Consider the following 15,580-nt stretch of genomic DNA (forward strand, 5'->3'; position numbering starts at 1 on the left):
CCTCCTATTTCCCTATAGTATCTCTCCTCCTCCTCCTCTCTCTATTTCCTGATAGTATCTCTCCTCCTCCTCTCTCTATTTCCTGATAGTATCTCTCCTCCTCCTCCCTCTATTTTCCGATAGTATCTCTCCTCCTCCTCTCTCTATTTCCCGATAGCATCTCTCCTCCTCCCTCTATTTCCCTATAGTATCTCTCCTCCATCCTCCTCCTCTCTATTTCCCTATATTATCTCTCCTTCTCTCTCTATTTCCCGATAGTATCTCTCCTCCTCTTCCCTCTATTTCCCGATAGAATCTCTCCTCCTCCCTCTATTTCCCTGTAGTATCTCTCCTCCTCCTCTCTCTATTCCCGATAGTATCTCTCCTCCTCCTCCCTCTATTTCCCTTTAGTATTTCTCCTCCTCCTCCTCTATTTCCTTTTAGTATCTCTCCTCCTCCTCCTCTCTCTATTTCCCTATAGTATCTCTCCTCATCCTCCTCATCCTCCTCTCTATTTCCCTTAAGTATCTCTCCTCCTCCTCCTCTCTCTATTTCCCTATATTATCTCTCCTCCTCCTCCTCCCTCTATTTCCCTATAGTATCTCTCCTCCTCCTCTCTCTATTTCCCTATAGTATCTATCCTCCTTCTTCTCTCTCTATTTCCCTATAGTTTCTCTCCTCCTCCTTCTCTCTCTATTTCCAAAAAACTCTCTCTCCACCTCCTGCTCTCTCTATTTCCCTATAGTATCTCTCCCCCTCCTTTCTCTATTTCCTGATAGTATCTCTCCTCCTCCTCTCTCTATTTCCCTATAGTATCTCTCCTCCTCCTCTCTCTATTTCCCTATAGTATCTCTCCTCCTCCTCCTCTCTCTATTTCCCTATAGTATCTCTCCTCCTCCTCTCTCTATTTCCCTACACTATCTCTCCTCCTTCTCTCTCTATTTCCATATAGTATCTCTCCTCCTCCTCTCTCTATTTCCCTATAGTATCTCTCCTCCTCCTCTCTCTATTTCCCGATAGTATCTCTCCTCCTCCTCTCTCTATTTCCCTATAGTCTCTCCTCCTCCTCCTCCTCTCTCTATTTCCCTATAGTATCTCTCCTCCTCCTCTCTCTATTTCCCTATAGAATCTCTCCTCCTCCTCTCTCTATTTCCCTATAGAATCTCTCCTCCTCCTCCTCTCTCTATTTCCCTATAGTATCTCTCCTCCTCCTCTCATTTCCCTATAGTATCTCTCCTCCTCCTCCTCCTCCTCTCTATTTCCCTATAGTATCTCTCCTCCTCCTCTCTCTATTTCCCTATAGTATCTCTCCTCCTCCTCTCTCTATTTCCCTATAGTATCTCTCCTCCTCCTCTCTCTATTTCCCTATAGTATCTCTCCTCCTCCTCTCTCTATTTCCTATAGTATCTCTCCTCCTCCTCTCTCTATTTCCCTATAGTACTCTCCTCCTCCTCCTCTCTCTATTTCCCTATAGTATCTCTCCTCCTCCTCTCTCTATTTCCCTATAGTATCTCTCCTCCTCCTCCCTCTATTTCCTGATAGTATCTCTCCTCCTCCTCCCTCTATTTCCCTATAGTATCTCTCCTCCTCCTCCCTCTATTTCCCTATAGTATCTCTCCTCCTCCTCCCTCTATTTCCTGATAGTATCTCTACTCCTCCTCCTCCTCTCTCTATTTCCCTATAGTATCTCTCCTCCTCCTCTCTCTATTTCCTGATAGTATGTCTCCTCCTCCTCCCTCTATTTCCCTATAGTATCTCCCCTCCTCCTCCTATTTCCCTATAGTATCTCTCCTCCTCCTCCTCTCTCTATTTCCTGATAGTATCTCTCCTCCTCCTCTCTCTATTTCCTATAGTATCTCTCCTCCTCCTCTCTCTATTTCCCGATAGCATCTCTCCTCCTCCCTCTATTTCCCTATAGTATCTCTCCTCCTCCTCCTCCCTCGATTTCCCTATAGTTTCTCTCCTCCTCCTCCTCCTCCTCGACCCTCTACTTCCCTATAGTTTCTCTCCTCCTCCTCTCTCTATTTCCCTATATTATCTCTCCCCCTCCTCTCTCCATTTCCCTATATATCTCTCCCTCCTCCTCTCTCTATTTCCCTATAGTATCTCTCCCTCCTCCTCTCTCTATTTCCCTATAGTATCTCTCCTCCTCCCTCTATTTCCCTTAGTATCTCTCCTCCTCCTCTCTCTATTTCCCTATAGTATCTCTCCTCCTCCTCCCTCTATTTCCCTTTAGTATTTCTCCTCCTCCTCCTCTATTTCCTTTTAGTATCTCTCCTCCTCCTCCTCTCTCTATTTCCCTATAGTATCTCTCCTCATCCTCCTCATCCTCCTCTCTATTTCCCTTAAGTATCTCTCCTCCTCCTCCTCTCTATTCTTAGTATCTCTCCTCCTCCTCTCTCTATTCCCATAGTATCTCTCCTCCTCCTCCCTCTATTTCCCTTTAGTATCTCTCCTCCTCCTCTCTATTTCCCTTAAGTATCTCTCCTCCTCCTCCTCTCTCTATTTCCCTATATTATCTCTCCTCCTCCTCCTCCCTCTATTTCCCTATAGTATCTATCCTCCTTCTTCTCTCTCTATTTCCCTATAGTTTCTCTCCTCCTCCTTCTCTCTCTATTTCCAAAAAACTATCTCTCCACCTCCTGCTCTCTCTATTTCCCTATAGTATCTCTCCCCCTCCTTTCTCTATTTCCTGATAGTATCTCTCCTCCTCCTCTCTCTATTTCCCTATAGTATCTCTCCTCCTCCTCTCTCTATTTCCCTATGGTATCTCTCCTCCTCCTCCTCTCTCTATTTCCCTATAGTATCTCTCTTCCTCCTCCTCTCTCTATTTCCCTACACTATCTCTCCTCCTTCTCTCTCTATTTCCATATGGTATCTCTCCTCCTCCTCTCTATTTCCCTATAGTATCTCTCCTCCCCCTCTCTCTATTTCCCTATAGTTTCTCTCCTCCTCCTCCTCCTCTCTCTATTTCCCTATAGTATCTCTCCTCCTCCTCTCTCTATTTCCCTTTAGAATCTCTCCTCCTCCTCCTCTCTCTATTTCCCTTTAGAATCTCTCCTCCTCCTCCTCTCTCTATTTCCCTATAGTATCTCTCCTCCTCTCTATTTCCCTATAGTATCTCTCCTCCTCCTCCTCCTCTCTCTATTTCCCTATAGTATCTCTCCTCCTCCTCCTCCTCCTCCTCTCTATTTCCCTATTGTATCTCTCCTCCTCCTATCTCTACATCCCTATAGTATCTCTCCTCCTCCTCTCTCTATTTCCCTATAGTATCTCTTCTCCTCTCTCTATTTCCCTATAGTATCTCTCCTTCTCCTCTCTCTATTTCCTCCTCCTCCCTCTATTTCCCTATAGTATCCCCCCTCCTCTCTCTATTTCCCTAAAGTATCTCTCCTTCTCCTCTCTCTATTTCCCTAAAGTATCTCTCCTCCTCCTCTCTCTATTTCCCTATAGTATCTCTCCTTCTTCTCTCTCTATTTCCCCATAGTATCTCTCCTCCTCCTCTCTCAATTTCCCTATAGTATCTCTCCTCCTCCTCTCTCTATTTCCCAATAGTATCTCTCCTCCTCCTCTCTCTATTTCCCTATAGTATCTCTACTCCTCCTCCTCCTCTCTCTATTTCCCGATAGTATCTCTCCTCCTCCTCTCTCTATTTCCCAATAGTATCTCTCCTCCTCCTCTCTCTATTTCCCTTTAGTATTTCTCCTCCTCCTTCTCTATTTCCTTTTAGTATCTCTCCTCCTCCTCCTCTCTCTATTTCCCTATATTATCTCTCCTCCTCCCCCTCCCTCTATTTCCCTATAGTATCTCTCCTCCTCCTCTCTCTATTTCCCTATAGTATCTCTCCTTCTCCTCTCTCTATTTCCTCCTCCTCCCTCTATTTCCCTATAGTATCTCTCCTCCTCTCTCTATTTCCCTAAAGTATCTCTCCTTCTCCTCTCTCTATTTCCCTAAAGTATCTCTCCTCCTCCTCTCTCTATTTCCCTATAGTATCTCTCCTTCTTCTCTCTCTATTTCCCCATAGTATCTCTCCTCCTCCTCTCTCAATTTCCCTATAGTATCTCTCCTCCTCCTCTCTCTATTTCCCAATAGTATCTCTCCTCCTCCTCTCTCTATTTCCCTATAGTATCTCTACTCCTCCTCCTCCTCTCTCTATTTCCCGATAGTATCTCTCCTCCTCCTCTCTCTATTTCCCAATAGTATCTCTCCTCCTCCTCTCTCTATTTCCCTTTAGTATTTCTCCTCCTCCTTCTCTATTTCCTTTTAGTATCTCTCCTCCTCCTCCTCTCTCTATTTCCCTATATTATCTCTCCTCCTCCCCCTCCCTCTATTTCCCTATAGTATTTCTCCTCCTCCTCTCTCTATTTCCCTATAGTATCTCTCCTCCTCCTTCTCTCTTTATGTCCCAAAAACTATCTCTCCACCTCCTGCTCTCTCTATTTCCCTACAGTATCTCTCCCCCTCCTTTCTCTATTTCCCTATAGTATCTCTCCTCCTCCTCTCTCTATTCCCGATAGTATCTCTCCTCCTCCTCCCTCTATTTCCCTTTAGTATTTCTCCTCCTCCATTTCCTTTTAGTATCTCTCCTCCTCCTCCTCTCTCTATTTCCCTATAGTATCTCTCCTCATCCTCCTCATCCTCCTCTCTATTTCCCTTAAGTATCTCTCCTCCTCCTCCTCTCTCTATTTCCCTATATTATCTCTCCTCCTCCTCCTCCCTCTATTTCCCTATAGTATCTCTCCTCCTCCTCTCTCTATTTCCCTATAGTATCTATCCTCCTTCTTCTCTCTCTATTTCCATATAGTATCTCTCCTCCTCCTTCTCTCTCTATTTCCCAAAAACTATCTCTCCACCTCCTGCTCTCTCTATTTCCCTATAGTATCTCTCCCCCTCCTTTCTCTATTTCCCTATAGTATCTCTCCTCCTCCTCTCTCTATTTCCCTATGGTATCTCTCCTCCTCTCTCTATTTCCCTATAGTATCTCTCCTCCTCCTCCTCCTCTCTCTATTTCCCTACACTATCTCTCCTCCTTCTCTCTCTATTTCCATATAGTATCTCTCCTCCTCTCTCTATTTCCCTATAGTATCTCTCCTCCTCCTCTCTCTATTTCCCGATAGTATCTCTCCTCCTCCTCTCTCTATTTCCCTATAGTATCTCTACTCCTCCTCCTCTCTCTATTTCCCTTTAGTATCTCTCCTCCTCCCCCCTCTCTCTATTTCCCTATAGTTTCTCTCCTCCTCCTCCTCCTCCCTCTATTTCCCTATAGTATCTCTCCTCCTCTCTCTCTATTTCCCTATAGAATCTTTTCTCTTACTCTTCCTCCTCTCTATTTCCCTATAGTATCTCTCCTCCTCCTCTCTCTATTTCCCTTTAGAATCTCTCCTCCTCCTCCTCTCTCTATTTCCCTTTAGAATCTCTCCTCCTCCTCCTCTCTCTATTTCCCTATAGTATCTCTCCTCCTCACCCTCTCTATTTCCCTATAGTATCTCTCCTCCTCCTCCTCTCTCTATTTCCCTATAGTATCTCTCCTCCTCCTCCTCCTCTCTATTTCCCTATAGTATCTCTCCTCCTCCTCTCTCTATATCCCTATAGTATCTCTCTTCCTCCTCTCTCTATTTCCCTATAGTATGTCTCCTCCTCTCTCTATTTCCCTATAGTATCTCTCCTTCTCCTCTCTCTATTTCCCTAAAGTATCTATGCTCCTCCTCTCTCTATTTCCCTATAGTATCTCTCCTTCTTCTCTCTCTATTTCCCTATAGTACCTCTCCTCCTCTCTCAATTTCCCTATAGTATCTCTCCTCCTCCTCTCTCTATTTCCTTTTAGTATCTATCCTCCGCCTCCTCTCTCTATTTCCCGATAGTATCTCTCCTCCTCCTCTCTCTATTTCCTGATAGTATCTCTCCTCCTCCTCTCTCTATTTCCCTATAGTATCTCTCCTCATCCTCCTTCCCTCCTCTCTATTTCCCTTAAGTATCTCTCCTCCTCCTCCTCTCTCTATTTCCCCATATTATCTCTCCTCCTCCTCCTCCCTCTATTTCCCTATAGTGTCTCTCCTTCTTCTCTCTCTATTTCCCTATAGTATCTCTCCTTCTTCTGTCTCTATTTCCCTATAGTACCTCTCCTCCTCCTCTCTCTATTTCCTTTTAGTATCTATCCTCCGCCTCCTCTCTCTATTTCCCGATAGTATCTCTCCTCCTCCTCTCTCTATTTCCTGATAGTATCTCTCCTCCTCCTCTCTCTATTTCCCTATAGTATCTCTCCTCCTCCTCCTCTCTCTATTTCCCTACAGTATCTCTCCTCCTCCTCCCTCTATTTCCCTTTAGTATGTCTCCTCCTCCACCTCTATTTCCTTTTAGTATTTCTCCTCCTCCTCCTCTCTCTATTTCCCTATAGTATCTCTCCTCCTCTCTATTTCCCTTAAGTATCTCTCCTCCTACTCCTCTATCTATTTCCCTATAGTATCTCTCCTCCTCCTCCTCTCTCTATTTCCCTATATTATCTCTCCTCCTCCTCCTCCTCCCTCTATTTCCCTATAGTATCTCTCCTCCTCCTCTCTCTATTTCCCTATAGTATCTATCCTCCTTCTTCTCTCTCTATTTCCCTATAGTATCTCTCCTCCTCCTTCTCTCTCTATTTCCCAAAAACTATCTCTCCACCTCCTGCTCTCTCTATTTCCCTATAGTATCTCTCCCCCTCCTTTCTCTATTTCCTGATAGTATCTCTCCTCCTCCTCTCTCTATTTCCCTATAGTATCTCTCCTCCTCCTCTCTCTATTTCCCTATGGTATCTCTCCTCCTCTCTCTATTTCCCTATAGTATCTCTCCTCCTCCTCCTCTCTCTATTTCCCTACACTATCTCTCCTCCTTCTCTCTCTATTTCCATATAGTATCTCTCCTCCTCCTCTCTCTATTTCCCTATAGTATCTCTCCTCCTCCTCTCTCTATTTCCCGATAGTATCTCTCCTCCCCCCTCTCTCTATTTCCCTATAGTTTCTTTCCTCCTCCTCCTCCTCCTCCTCTCTCTATTTCCCTATAGTATCTCTCATCCTCCTCTCTCTATTTCCCTTTAGAATCTCTCCTCCTCCTCCTCTCTCTATTTCCCTTTAGAATCTCTCCTCCTCCTCCTCTCTCTATTTCCTTATAGTATCTCTCCTCCTCTCTATTTCCCTATAGTATCTCTCCTCCTCCTCCTCCTCTCTCTATTTCCCTATAGTATCTCTCCTCCTCCTCCTCCTCTCTCTATTTCCCTATAGTATCTCTCCTCATCCTCCTCATCCTCCTCTCTATTTCCCTTAAGTATCTCTCCTCCTCCTCCTCTCTCTATTTCCCTATATTATCTCTCCTCCTCCTCCTCTCTCTATTTCCCTATAGTATCTCTCCTCCTCCTCTCTCTATTTCCCAATAGTATCTATCCTCCTTCTTCTCTCTCTATTTCTCTATAGTATCTCTCCTCCCCCTTCTCTCTCTATTTCCCAAAAACTATCTCTCCACCTCCTGCTCTCTCTATTTCCCTGTAGTATCTCTCCTCCTCCTCTCTCTATTCCCGATAGTATCTCTCCTCCTCCTCCCTCTATTTCCCTTTAGTATTTCTCCTCCTCCTCCTCTATTTCCTTTTAGTATCTCTCCTCCTCCTCCTCTCTCTATTTCCCTATAGTATCTCTCCTCATCCTCCTCTCTATTTCCCTTAAGTATCTCTCCTCCTCCTCCCTCTATTTCCCTTTAGTATTTCTCCTCCTCCTCCTCTATTTCCTTTTAGTATCTCTCCTCCTCCTCTCTCTATTTCCCTATGGTATCTCTCCTCCTCCTCCTCTCTCTATTTCCCTATAGTATCTCTCCTCCTCCTCCTCTCTCTATTTCCCTACACTATCTCTCCTCCTTCTCTCTCTATTTCCATATAGTATCTCTCCTCCTCTCTCTATTTCCCTATAATATCTCTCCTCCTCCTCTCTCTATTTCCCGATAGTATCTCTCCTCCTCCTCTCTCTATTTCCCTATAGTATCTCTACTCCTCCTCCTCTCTCTATTTCCCTTTAGTATCTCTCCTCCTCCCCCCTCTCTCTATTTCGCTATAGTATCTCTCCTCCTCTCTCTCTATTTCCCTATAGAATCTCTTCTCTTACTCTTCCTCCTCTCTATTTCCCTATAGTATCTCTCCTCCTCCTCTCTCTATTTCCTGATAGTATCTCTCCTCCTCCTCTCTCTATTTCCCTGTAGTATCTCTCCTCCTCCTCCTCTCTCTATTTCCCTACAGTATCTCTCCTCCTCCTCCTCTATTTCCCTATAGTATCTCTCCTCCTCCTCTCTCTATTTCCCTTTAGAATCTCTCCTCCTCCTCCTCTCTCTATTTCCCTTTAGAATCTCTCCTCCTCCTCCTCTCTCTATTTCCCTATAGTATCTCTCCTCCTCATCCTATTTATTTCCCTATAGTATCTCTCCTCCTCCTCCTCTCTCTATTTCCCTATAGTATCTCTCCTCCTCCTCTCTCTATTTCCCTATAGTATCTCTCCTCCTCATCCTCTCTATTTCCCTATAGTATCTCTCCTCCTCCTCCTCTCTCTATTTCCCTATAGTATCTCTCCTCCTCCTCCTCTCTATTTCCCTATAGTATCTCTCCTCCTCCTCTCTCTATATCCCTATAGTATCTCTCTTCCTCCTCTCTCTATTTCCCTATAGTATCTCTCCTCCTCTCTCTATTTCCCTATAGTATCTCTCCTTCTCCTCTCTCTATTTCCTCCTCCTCCCTCTATTTCTCTATAGTATCTCTCCTCCTCTCTCTATTTCCCACTAGTATCTCTCCTTCTCCTCTCTCTATTTCCCTAAAGTATCTATCCTCCTCCTCTTTCTATTTCCCTATAGTATCTCTCCTTCTTCTCTATTTCCCTATAGTACCTCTCCTCCTCTCAATTTCCCTATAGTATCTCTCCTCCTCCTCTCCCTATTTCCTTTTAGTATCTATCCTCCGCCTCCTCTCTCTATTTCCCGATAGTATCTCTCCTCCTCCTCTCTCTATTTCCCTATAGTATCTCTCCTCCTCCTCCTCTCTCTATTTCCCTACAGTATCTCTCCTCCTCCTCCCTCTATTTCCCTTTAGTATTTCTCCTCCTCCTCCTCTATTTCCTTTTAGTATTTCTCCTCCTCCTCCTCTCTCTATTTCCCTATAGTATCTCTCCTCCTCTCTATTTCCCTTAAGTATCTCTCCTCCTACTCCTCTATCTATTTCCCTATAGTATCTCTCCTCCTCCTCTCTCTATTTCCCTATAGTATCTATCCTCCTTCTTCTCTCTCTATTTCCCTATAGTATCTATCCTCCTTCTTCTCTCTCTATTTCCCTATAGTATCTCTCCTCCTCCTTCTCTCTCTTTTTCCCAAAAACTATCTCTCCACCTCCTGCTCTCTCTATTTCCCTATAGTATCTCTCCCCCTCCTTTCTCTATTTCCTGATAGTATCTCTCCTCCTCCTCTCTCTATTTCCCTATAGTATCTCTCCTCCTCCTCTCTCTATTTCCCTATGGTATCTCTCCTCCTCCTCCTCCTCTCTCTATTTCCCTATAGTATCTCTCCTCCTCCTCCTCTCTCTATTTCCCTACACTATCTCTCCTCCTTCTCTCTCTATTTCCATATAGTATCTCTCCTCCTCCTCTCTCTATTTCCCTATAGTATCTCTCCTTCTCCTCTCTCTATTTCCCGATAGTATCTCTCCTCCCCCCTCTCTCTATTTCCCTATTGTTTCTCTCCTCCTCCTCCTCTCTCTATTTCCCTATAGTATCTCTCCTCCTCCTCTCTCTATTTCCCTTTAGAATCTCTCCTCCTCCTCTCTCTATTTCCCTATAGTTTCTCTCCTCCTCCTCCTCTCTCTATTTCCCTATAGTATCTCTCCTCCTCCTCTCTCTATTTCCCTATAGTTTCTCTCCTCCTCCTCCTCTCTCTATTTCCCTTTAGAATCTCTCCTCCTCCTCCTCTCTCTATTTCCCTATAGTATCTCTCCTCCTCTCTATTTCCCTATAGTATCTCTCCTCCTCCTCCTCCTCCTCTCTCTATTTCCCTATAGTATCTCTCCTCCTCCTCCTCCTCTCTATTTCCCTATTGTATCTCTCCTCCTCCTCTCTCTATATCCCTATAGTATCTCTCCTCCTCCTCTCTCTATTTCCCTATAGTATCTCTTCTCCTCTCTCTATTTCCCTATAGTATCGCTCCTTCTCCTCTCTCTATTTCCTCCTCCTCCCTCTATTTCCCTATAGTATCTCTCCTCCTCTCTCTATTTCCCTATAGTATCTCTCCTTCTCCTCTCTCTATTTCCCTAAAGTATCTCTCCTCCTCCTCTCTCTATTTCCCTATAGTATCTCTCCTTCTTCTCTCTCTATTTCCCCATAGTATCTCTCCTCCTCCTCTCTCAATTTCCCTATAGTATCTCTCCTCCTCCTCTCTCTATTTCCCAATAGTATCTCTCCTCCCCCTCTCCCTATTTCCCGATAGTATCTCTCCTCCTCCTCTCTCTATTTCCCTATAGTATCTCTACTCCTCCTCCTCCTCTCTCTATTTCCCGATAGTATCTCTCCTCCTCCTCTCTCTATTTCCCTATAGTATCTCTCCTCCTCCTCTCTCTATTTCCCAATAGTATCTCTCCTCCTCCTCTCTCTATTTCCCTTTAGTATTTCTCCTCCTCCTCCTCTATTTCCTTTTAGTATCTCTCCTCCTCCTCTCTCTATTTCCCTATATTATCTCTCCTCCTCCCCCTCCCTCTATTTCCCTATAGTATCTCTCCTCCTCCTCTCTCTTTTTCCCTAAAGTATCTCTCCTCCTCCTTCTCTCTCTATTTCCCAAAAACTATCTCTCCACCTCCTGCTCTCTCTATTTCCCTACAGTATCTCTCCCCCTCCTTTCTCTATTTCCCTATAGTATCTCTCCTCCTCCTCTCGCTATTCCCGATAGTATCTCTCCTCCTCCTCCTCATCCTCCTCTCTATTTCCCTACAGTATCTCTCCCCCTCCTTTCTCTATTTCCCTATAGTATCTCTCCTCCTCCTCTCGCTATTCCCGATAGTATCTCTCCTCCTCCTCCTCATCCTCCTCTCTCTATTCCCTGATAGTATCTCTCCTCCTCCTCTCTCTATTTCCCTATAGTATCTCTCCTCCTCCTCCTCTCTCTATTTCCCTACAGTATCTCTCCTCCTCCTCCATTTCCTTTTAGTATCTCTCCTCCTCCTCCTCTCTCTATTTCCCTATAGTATCTCTCCTCATCCTCCTCATCCTCCTCTCTATTTCCCTTAAGTATCTCTCCTCCTCCTCCTCTCTCTATTTCCATATATTATCTCTCCTCCTCCTCCTCCTCCCTCTATTTCCCTATAGTATCTCTCCTCCTCCTCTCTCTATTTCCCTATAGTATCTATCCTCCTTCTTCTCTCTCTATTTCCCTATAGTATCTCTCCTCCTCCTTCTCTCTCTATTTCCCAAAAACTATCTCTCCACCTCCTGCTCTCTCTATTTCCCTATAGTATTTCTCCCCCTCCTTTCTCTATTTCCCTATAGTATCTCTCCTCCTCCTCTCTCTATTTCCCTATGGTATCTCTCCTCCTCCTCCTCTCTCTATTTCCCTAAAGTATCTCTCCTCCTCCTCCTCTCTCTATTTCCCAAAAACTATCTCTCCACCTCCTGCTCTCTCTATTTCCCTATAGTATTTCTCCCCCTCCTTTCTCTATTTCCCTACACTATCTCTCCTCCTTCTCTCTCTATTTCCATATAGTATCTCTCCTCCTCTCTCTATTTCCCTATAGTATCTCTCCTCCTCCTCTCTCTATTTCCCGATAGTATCTCTCCTCCTCCTCTCTCTATTTCCCTATAGTATCTCTCCTCCTCCCCCCTCTCTCTATTTCCCTATAGTTTCTCTCCTCCTCCTCCTCCTCCCTCTATTTCCCTATAGTATCTCTCCTCCTCTCTCTCTATTTCCCTATAGAATCATTTCTCTTACTCTTCCTCCTCTCTATTTCCCTATAGTATCTCTCCTCCTCCTCTCTCTATTTCCCTTTAGAATCTCTCCTCCTCCTCCTCTCTCTATTTCCTTTTAGAATCTCTCCTCCTCCTCCTCTCTCTATTTCCCTATAGTATCTCTCCTCCTCATCCTCTCTATTTCCCTATAGTATCTCTCCTCCTTCTCCTCTCTCTATTTCCCTATAGTATCTCTCCTCCTCCTCCTTCTCTCTCTATTTCCATATAGTATCTCTCCTCCTCTCTCTATTTCCCTATAGTATCTCTCCTCCTCCTCTCTCTATTTCCCTATAGTATCTCTCCTTCTCCTCTCTATTTCCTCCTCCTCCCTCTATTTCTATATAGTATCTCTCCTCCTCTCTCTATTTCCCACTAGTATCTCTCCTTCTCCTCTCTCTATTTCCCTAAAGTATCTATCCTCCTCCTCTCTCTATTTCCCTATAGTATCTCTCCTTCTTCTCTCTCTATTTCCCTATAGTACCTCTCCTCCTCTCTCAATTTCCCTATAGTATCTCTCCTCCTCCTCTCTCTATTTCCTTTTAGTATCTATCCTCCGCCTCCTCTCTCTATTTCCCGATAGTATCTCTCCTCCTCCTCTCTCTATTCCCTGATAGTATCTCTCCTCCTCCTCTCTCTATTTCCCTATAGTATCTCTCCTCCTCCTCCTCTCTCTATTTCCCTACAGTATCTCTCCTCCTCCTCTATTTCCTTTTAGTATTTCTCCTCCTCCTCCTCTCTCTATTTCCCTATAGTATCTCTCCTCCTCTCTATTTCCCTTAAGTATCTCTCCTCCTACTCCTCTATCTATTTCCCTATAGTATCTCTCCTCCTCCTCCTCGCTCTATTTCCCTATAGTATCTCTCCTCATCCTCTCTCTATTTCCCTATAGTATCCATCCTCCTTCTTCTCTCTCCATTTCCCTATAGTATCTCTCCTCCTCCTTCTCTCTCTATTTCCCAAAAACTATCTCTTCACCTCCTGCTCTCTCTATTTCCCTATAGTCTCTCCCCCTCCTTTCTCTATTTCCATATAGTATCTCTCCTCCTCCTCTCTCTATTTCCCTATAGTATCTCTCCTCCTCCTCTCTCTATTTCCCGATAGTATCTCTCCTCCCCCCTCTCTCTATTTCCCTATAGTTTCTCTCCTCCTCCTCCTCCTCTCTCTATTTCCCTATAGTATCTCTCCTCCTCCTCTCTATTTCCCTTTAGAATCTCTCCTCCTCCTCCTCTCTCTATTTCCCTTTAGAATCTCTCCTCCTCCTCCTCTCTCTATTTCCCTATAGTATCTCTCCTCCTCTCTATTTCCCTATAGTATCTCTCCTCCTCCTTCTCCTCTCTCTATTTCCCTATAGCATCTCTCCTCCTCCTCCTCTCTATTTCCCTATTTTATCTCTCCTCCTCCTCTCTCTATTTCCCTATAGTATCTCTCCTCCTCTGTCTATTTCCCTATAGTATCTCTCCTTCTCCTCTCTCTATTTCCCTAAAGTATCTCTCCTCCTCCTCTCTCTATTTCCCAATAGTATCTCTCCTCCCCCTCTCTCTATTTCCCGATAGTATCTCTCCTCCTCCTCTCTCTATTTCCCTATAGTATCTCTACTCCTTCTCCTCCTCTCTCTATTTCCCGATAGTATCTCTCCTCCTCCTCTCTCTATTTCCCTATAGTATCTCTCCTCCTCCTCTCTCTATTTCCCAATAGTATCTCTCCTCCTCCTCTCTCTATTTCCCTTTAGTATTTCTCCTCCTCCTCCTCTATTTCCTTTTAGTATCTCTCCTCCTCCTCCTCTCTCTATTTCCCGATAGTATCTCTCCTCCCCCTCTCTCTATTTCCCTATAGTATCTCTACTCCTCCTCCTCCTCTCTCTATTTGCTGATAGTATCTCTCCTCCTCCTCTCTCTATTTCCCTATAGTATCTCTCCTCCTCCTCCTCTCTCTCATTCCCTACAGTATCTCGCCTCCTCCTCTCTCTATTTCCCTTTAGTATTTCTCCTCCTCCTCCTCTATTTCCTTTTAGTATCTCTCCTCCTCCTCCTCTCTCTATTTCCCTATAGTATCTCTCCTCCTCCTCCTCCTCCTCTCTATTTCCCTTAAGTATCTCTCCTCCTCTATCTATTTCCCTATAGTATCTCTCCTCCTCCTCCTCTCTCTATTTCCCTATATTATCTCTCCTCCTCCTCCCTCTATTTCCCTAAAGTATCTCTCCTCCTCCTTCTCTCTCTATTTCCCAAAAACTATCTCTCCACCTCCTGCTCTCTCTATTTCCCTACAGTATCTCTCCCCCTCCTTTCTCTATTTCCCTATAGTATCTCTCCTCCTCCTCTCTCTATTTCCCGATAGTATCTCTCCCCCCCCTCTCTCTATTTCCCTTTAGAATCTCTCCTCCTCCTCCTCTCTCTATTTCCCTTTAGAATCTCTCCTCCTCCTCCTCTCTCTATTTCCCTATAGTATCTCTCCTCCTCTCTATTTCCCTATAGTATCTCTCCTCCTCCTCTCTCTATTTCCCTATAGTATCTCTACTCCTCCTCCTCCTCTCTCTATTTCCCTTTAGTATCTCTCATCCTCCCCCATCTCTCTCTTTCCCTATAGTTTCTCTCCTCCTCCTCCTCCTCCTCCCTCTTTTTCCCTTTATCTCTCCTCCTCCCCCCTCTCTCTATTTCCCTATAGTTTCTCTCCTCCTCCCTCTATTTCCCTATAGTATCTCTCCTCCTCTCTCTCTATTTCCCTATAGAATCTCTTCTCTTACTCTTCCTCCTCTCTATTTCCCTATAGTATCTCTCCTCCTCCTCTCTCTATTTCCCTTTATAATCTCTCCTCCTCCTCTCTCTCTATTTCCCTTTAGAATCTCTCCTCCTCCTCTCTCTATTTCCCTATATTATCTCTCCTCCTCCTCCTCCTCTCTATTTCCTATAGTATCTCTCCTCCTCCTCCTCTCTATTTCCCTATAGTATCTCTCCTCCTCCTCTCTCTATATCCCTATAGTATCTCTCCTCCTCCTCTCTCTATTTCCCTATAGTATCTCTCCTTCTCATCTCTCTATTTCCCTTTAGTATATATTTTTTGTCTTATTTTCCACATTGCCTTTGTTGTGTCTCCTCCATCACTTGAGGCCTTTGACAAACACCTTGGTGACATGGAAGCCCAGAAATGTCCTCTCCGGCTGCTCTTCATACTCCTCTTCTTCCTCCCCGTCGTAGCCCACCTCCCCCTGCAGCCTGTAGCCCAGTTTCATGAAGAAGGCCTCTCCTACTGCAGAGGGGTAGGGGACGTGGGCGTAGACCCTCCTGGCCCCCGTCTGCCTCTCCCTCTGCTCCAGACTCTGGACCAGCAGTCTGCCGTGGCCCTCCCGGTGGTACTAGCAGCCCACCACCACCCTGCAGAACCTCCTCATCCCCAGACGACAGTCACCCTCCCTGGACACACAGCCCACAATCTACCCCTCACAGTCCACCACACCTGCCCTGCTGCCTCCTCCCTCTCCACATCTACGATCTCAGGAGATGAGTCTTTGTCCTTGTCCTTTGCCTTGGGTTTGGTCCTCCGTCTGGCCTTGCCCTTTAATGACAGATAATAATCAACTTTATTTGTGCAGCAACTCTCAGCCCAAAGCACGAAAAGTCCAAATC

General features: G+C 45.0%; 1 pseudogene; it reads right to left on the reverse strand.

The window, feature by feature from the left end:
- Nucleotides 1-14,333: 14,333 nt before the first annotated feature.
- Nucleotides 14,334-15,580, reverse strand: part of LOC129837431 (probable N-acetyltransferase 14) — a 28,063-nt pseudogene continuing 26,816 nt past the window's right edge.

The sequence above is a fragment of the Salvelinus fontinalis genome, chromosome 38 (genome assembly GCF_029448725.1).
Source record: "Salvelinus fontinalis isolate EN_2023a chromosome 38, ASM2944872v1, whole genome shotgun sequence".
Classification (NCBI taxonomy): Eukaryota; Metazoa; Chordata; class Actinopteri; order Salmoniformes; family Salmonidae; genus Salvelinus; species Salvelinus fontinalis.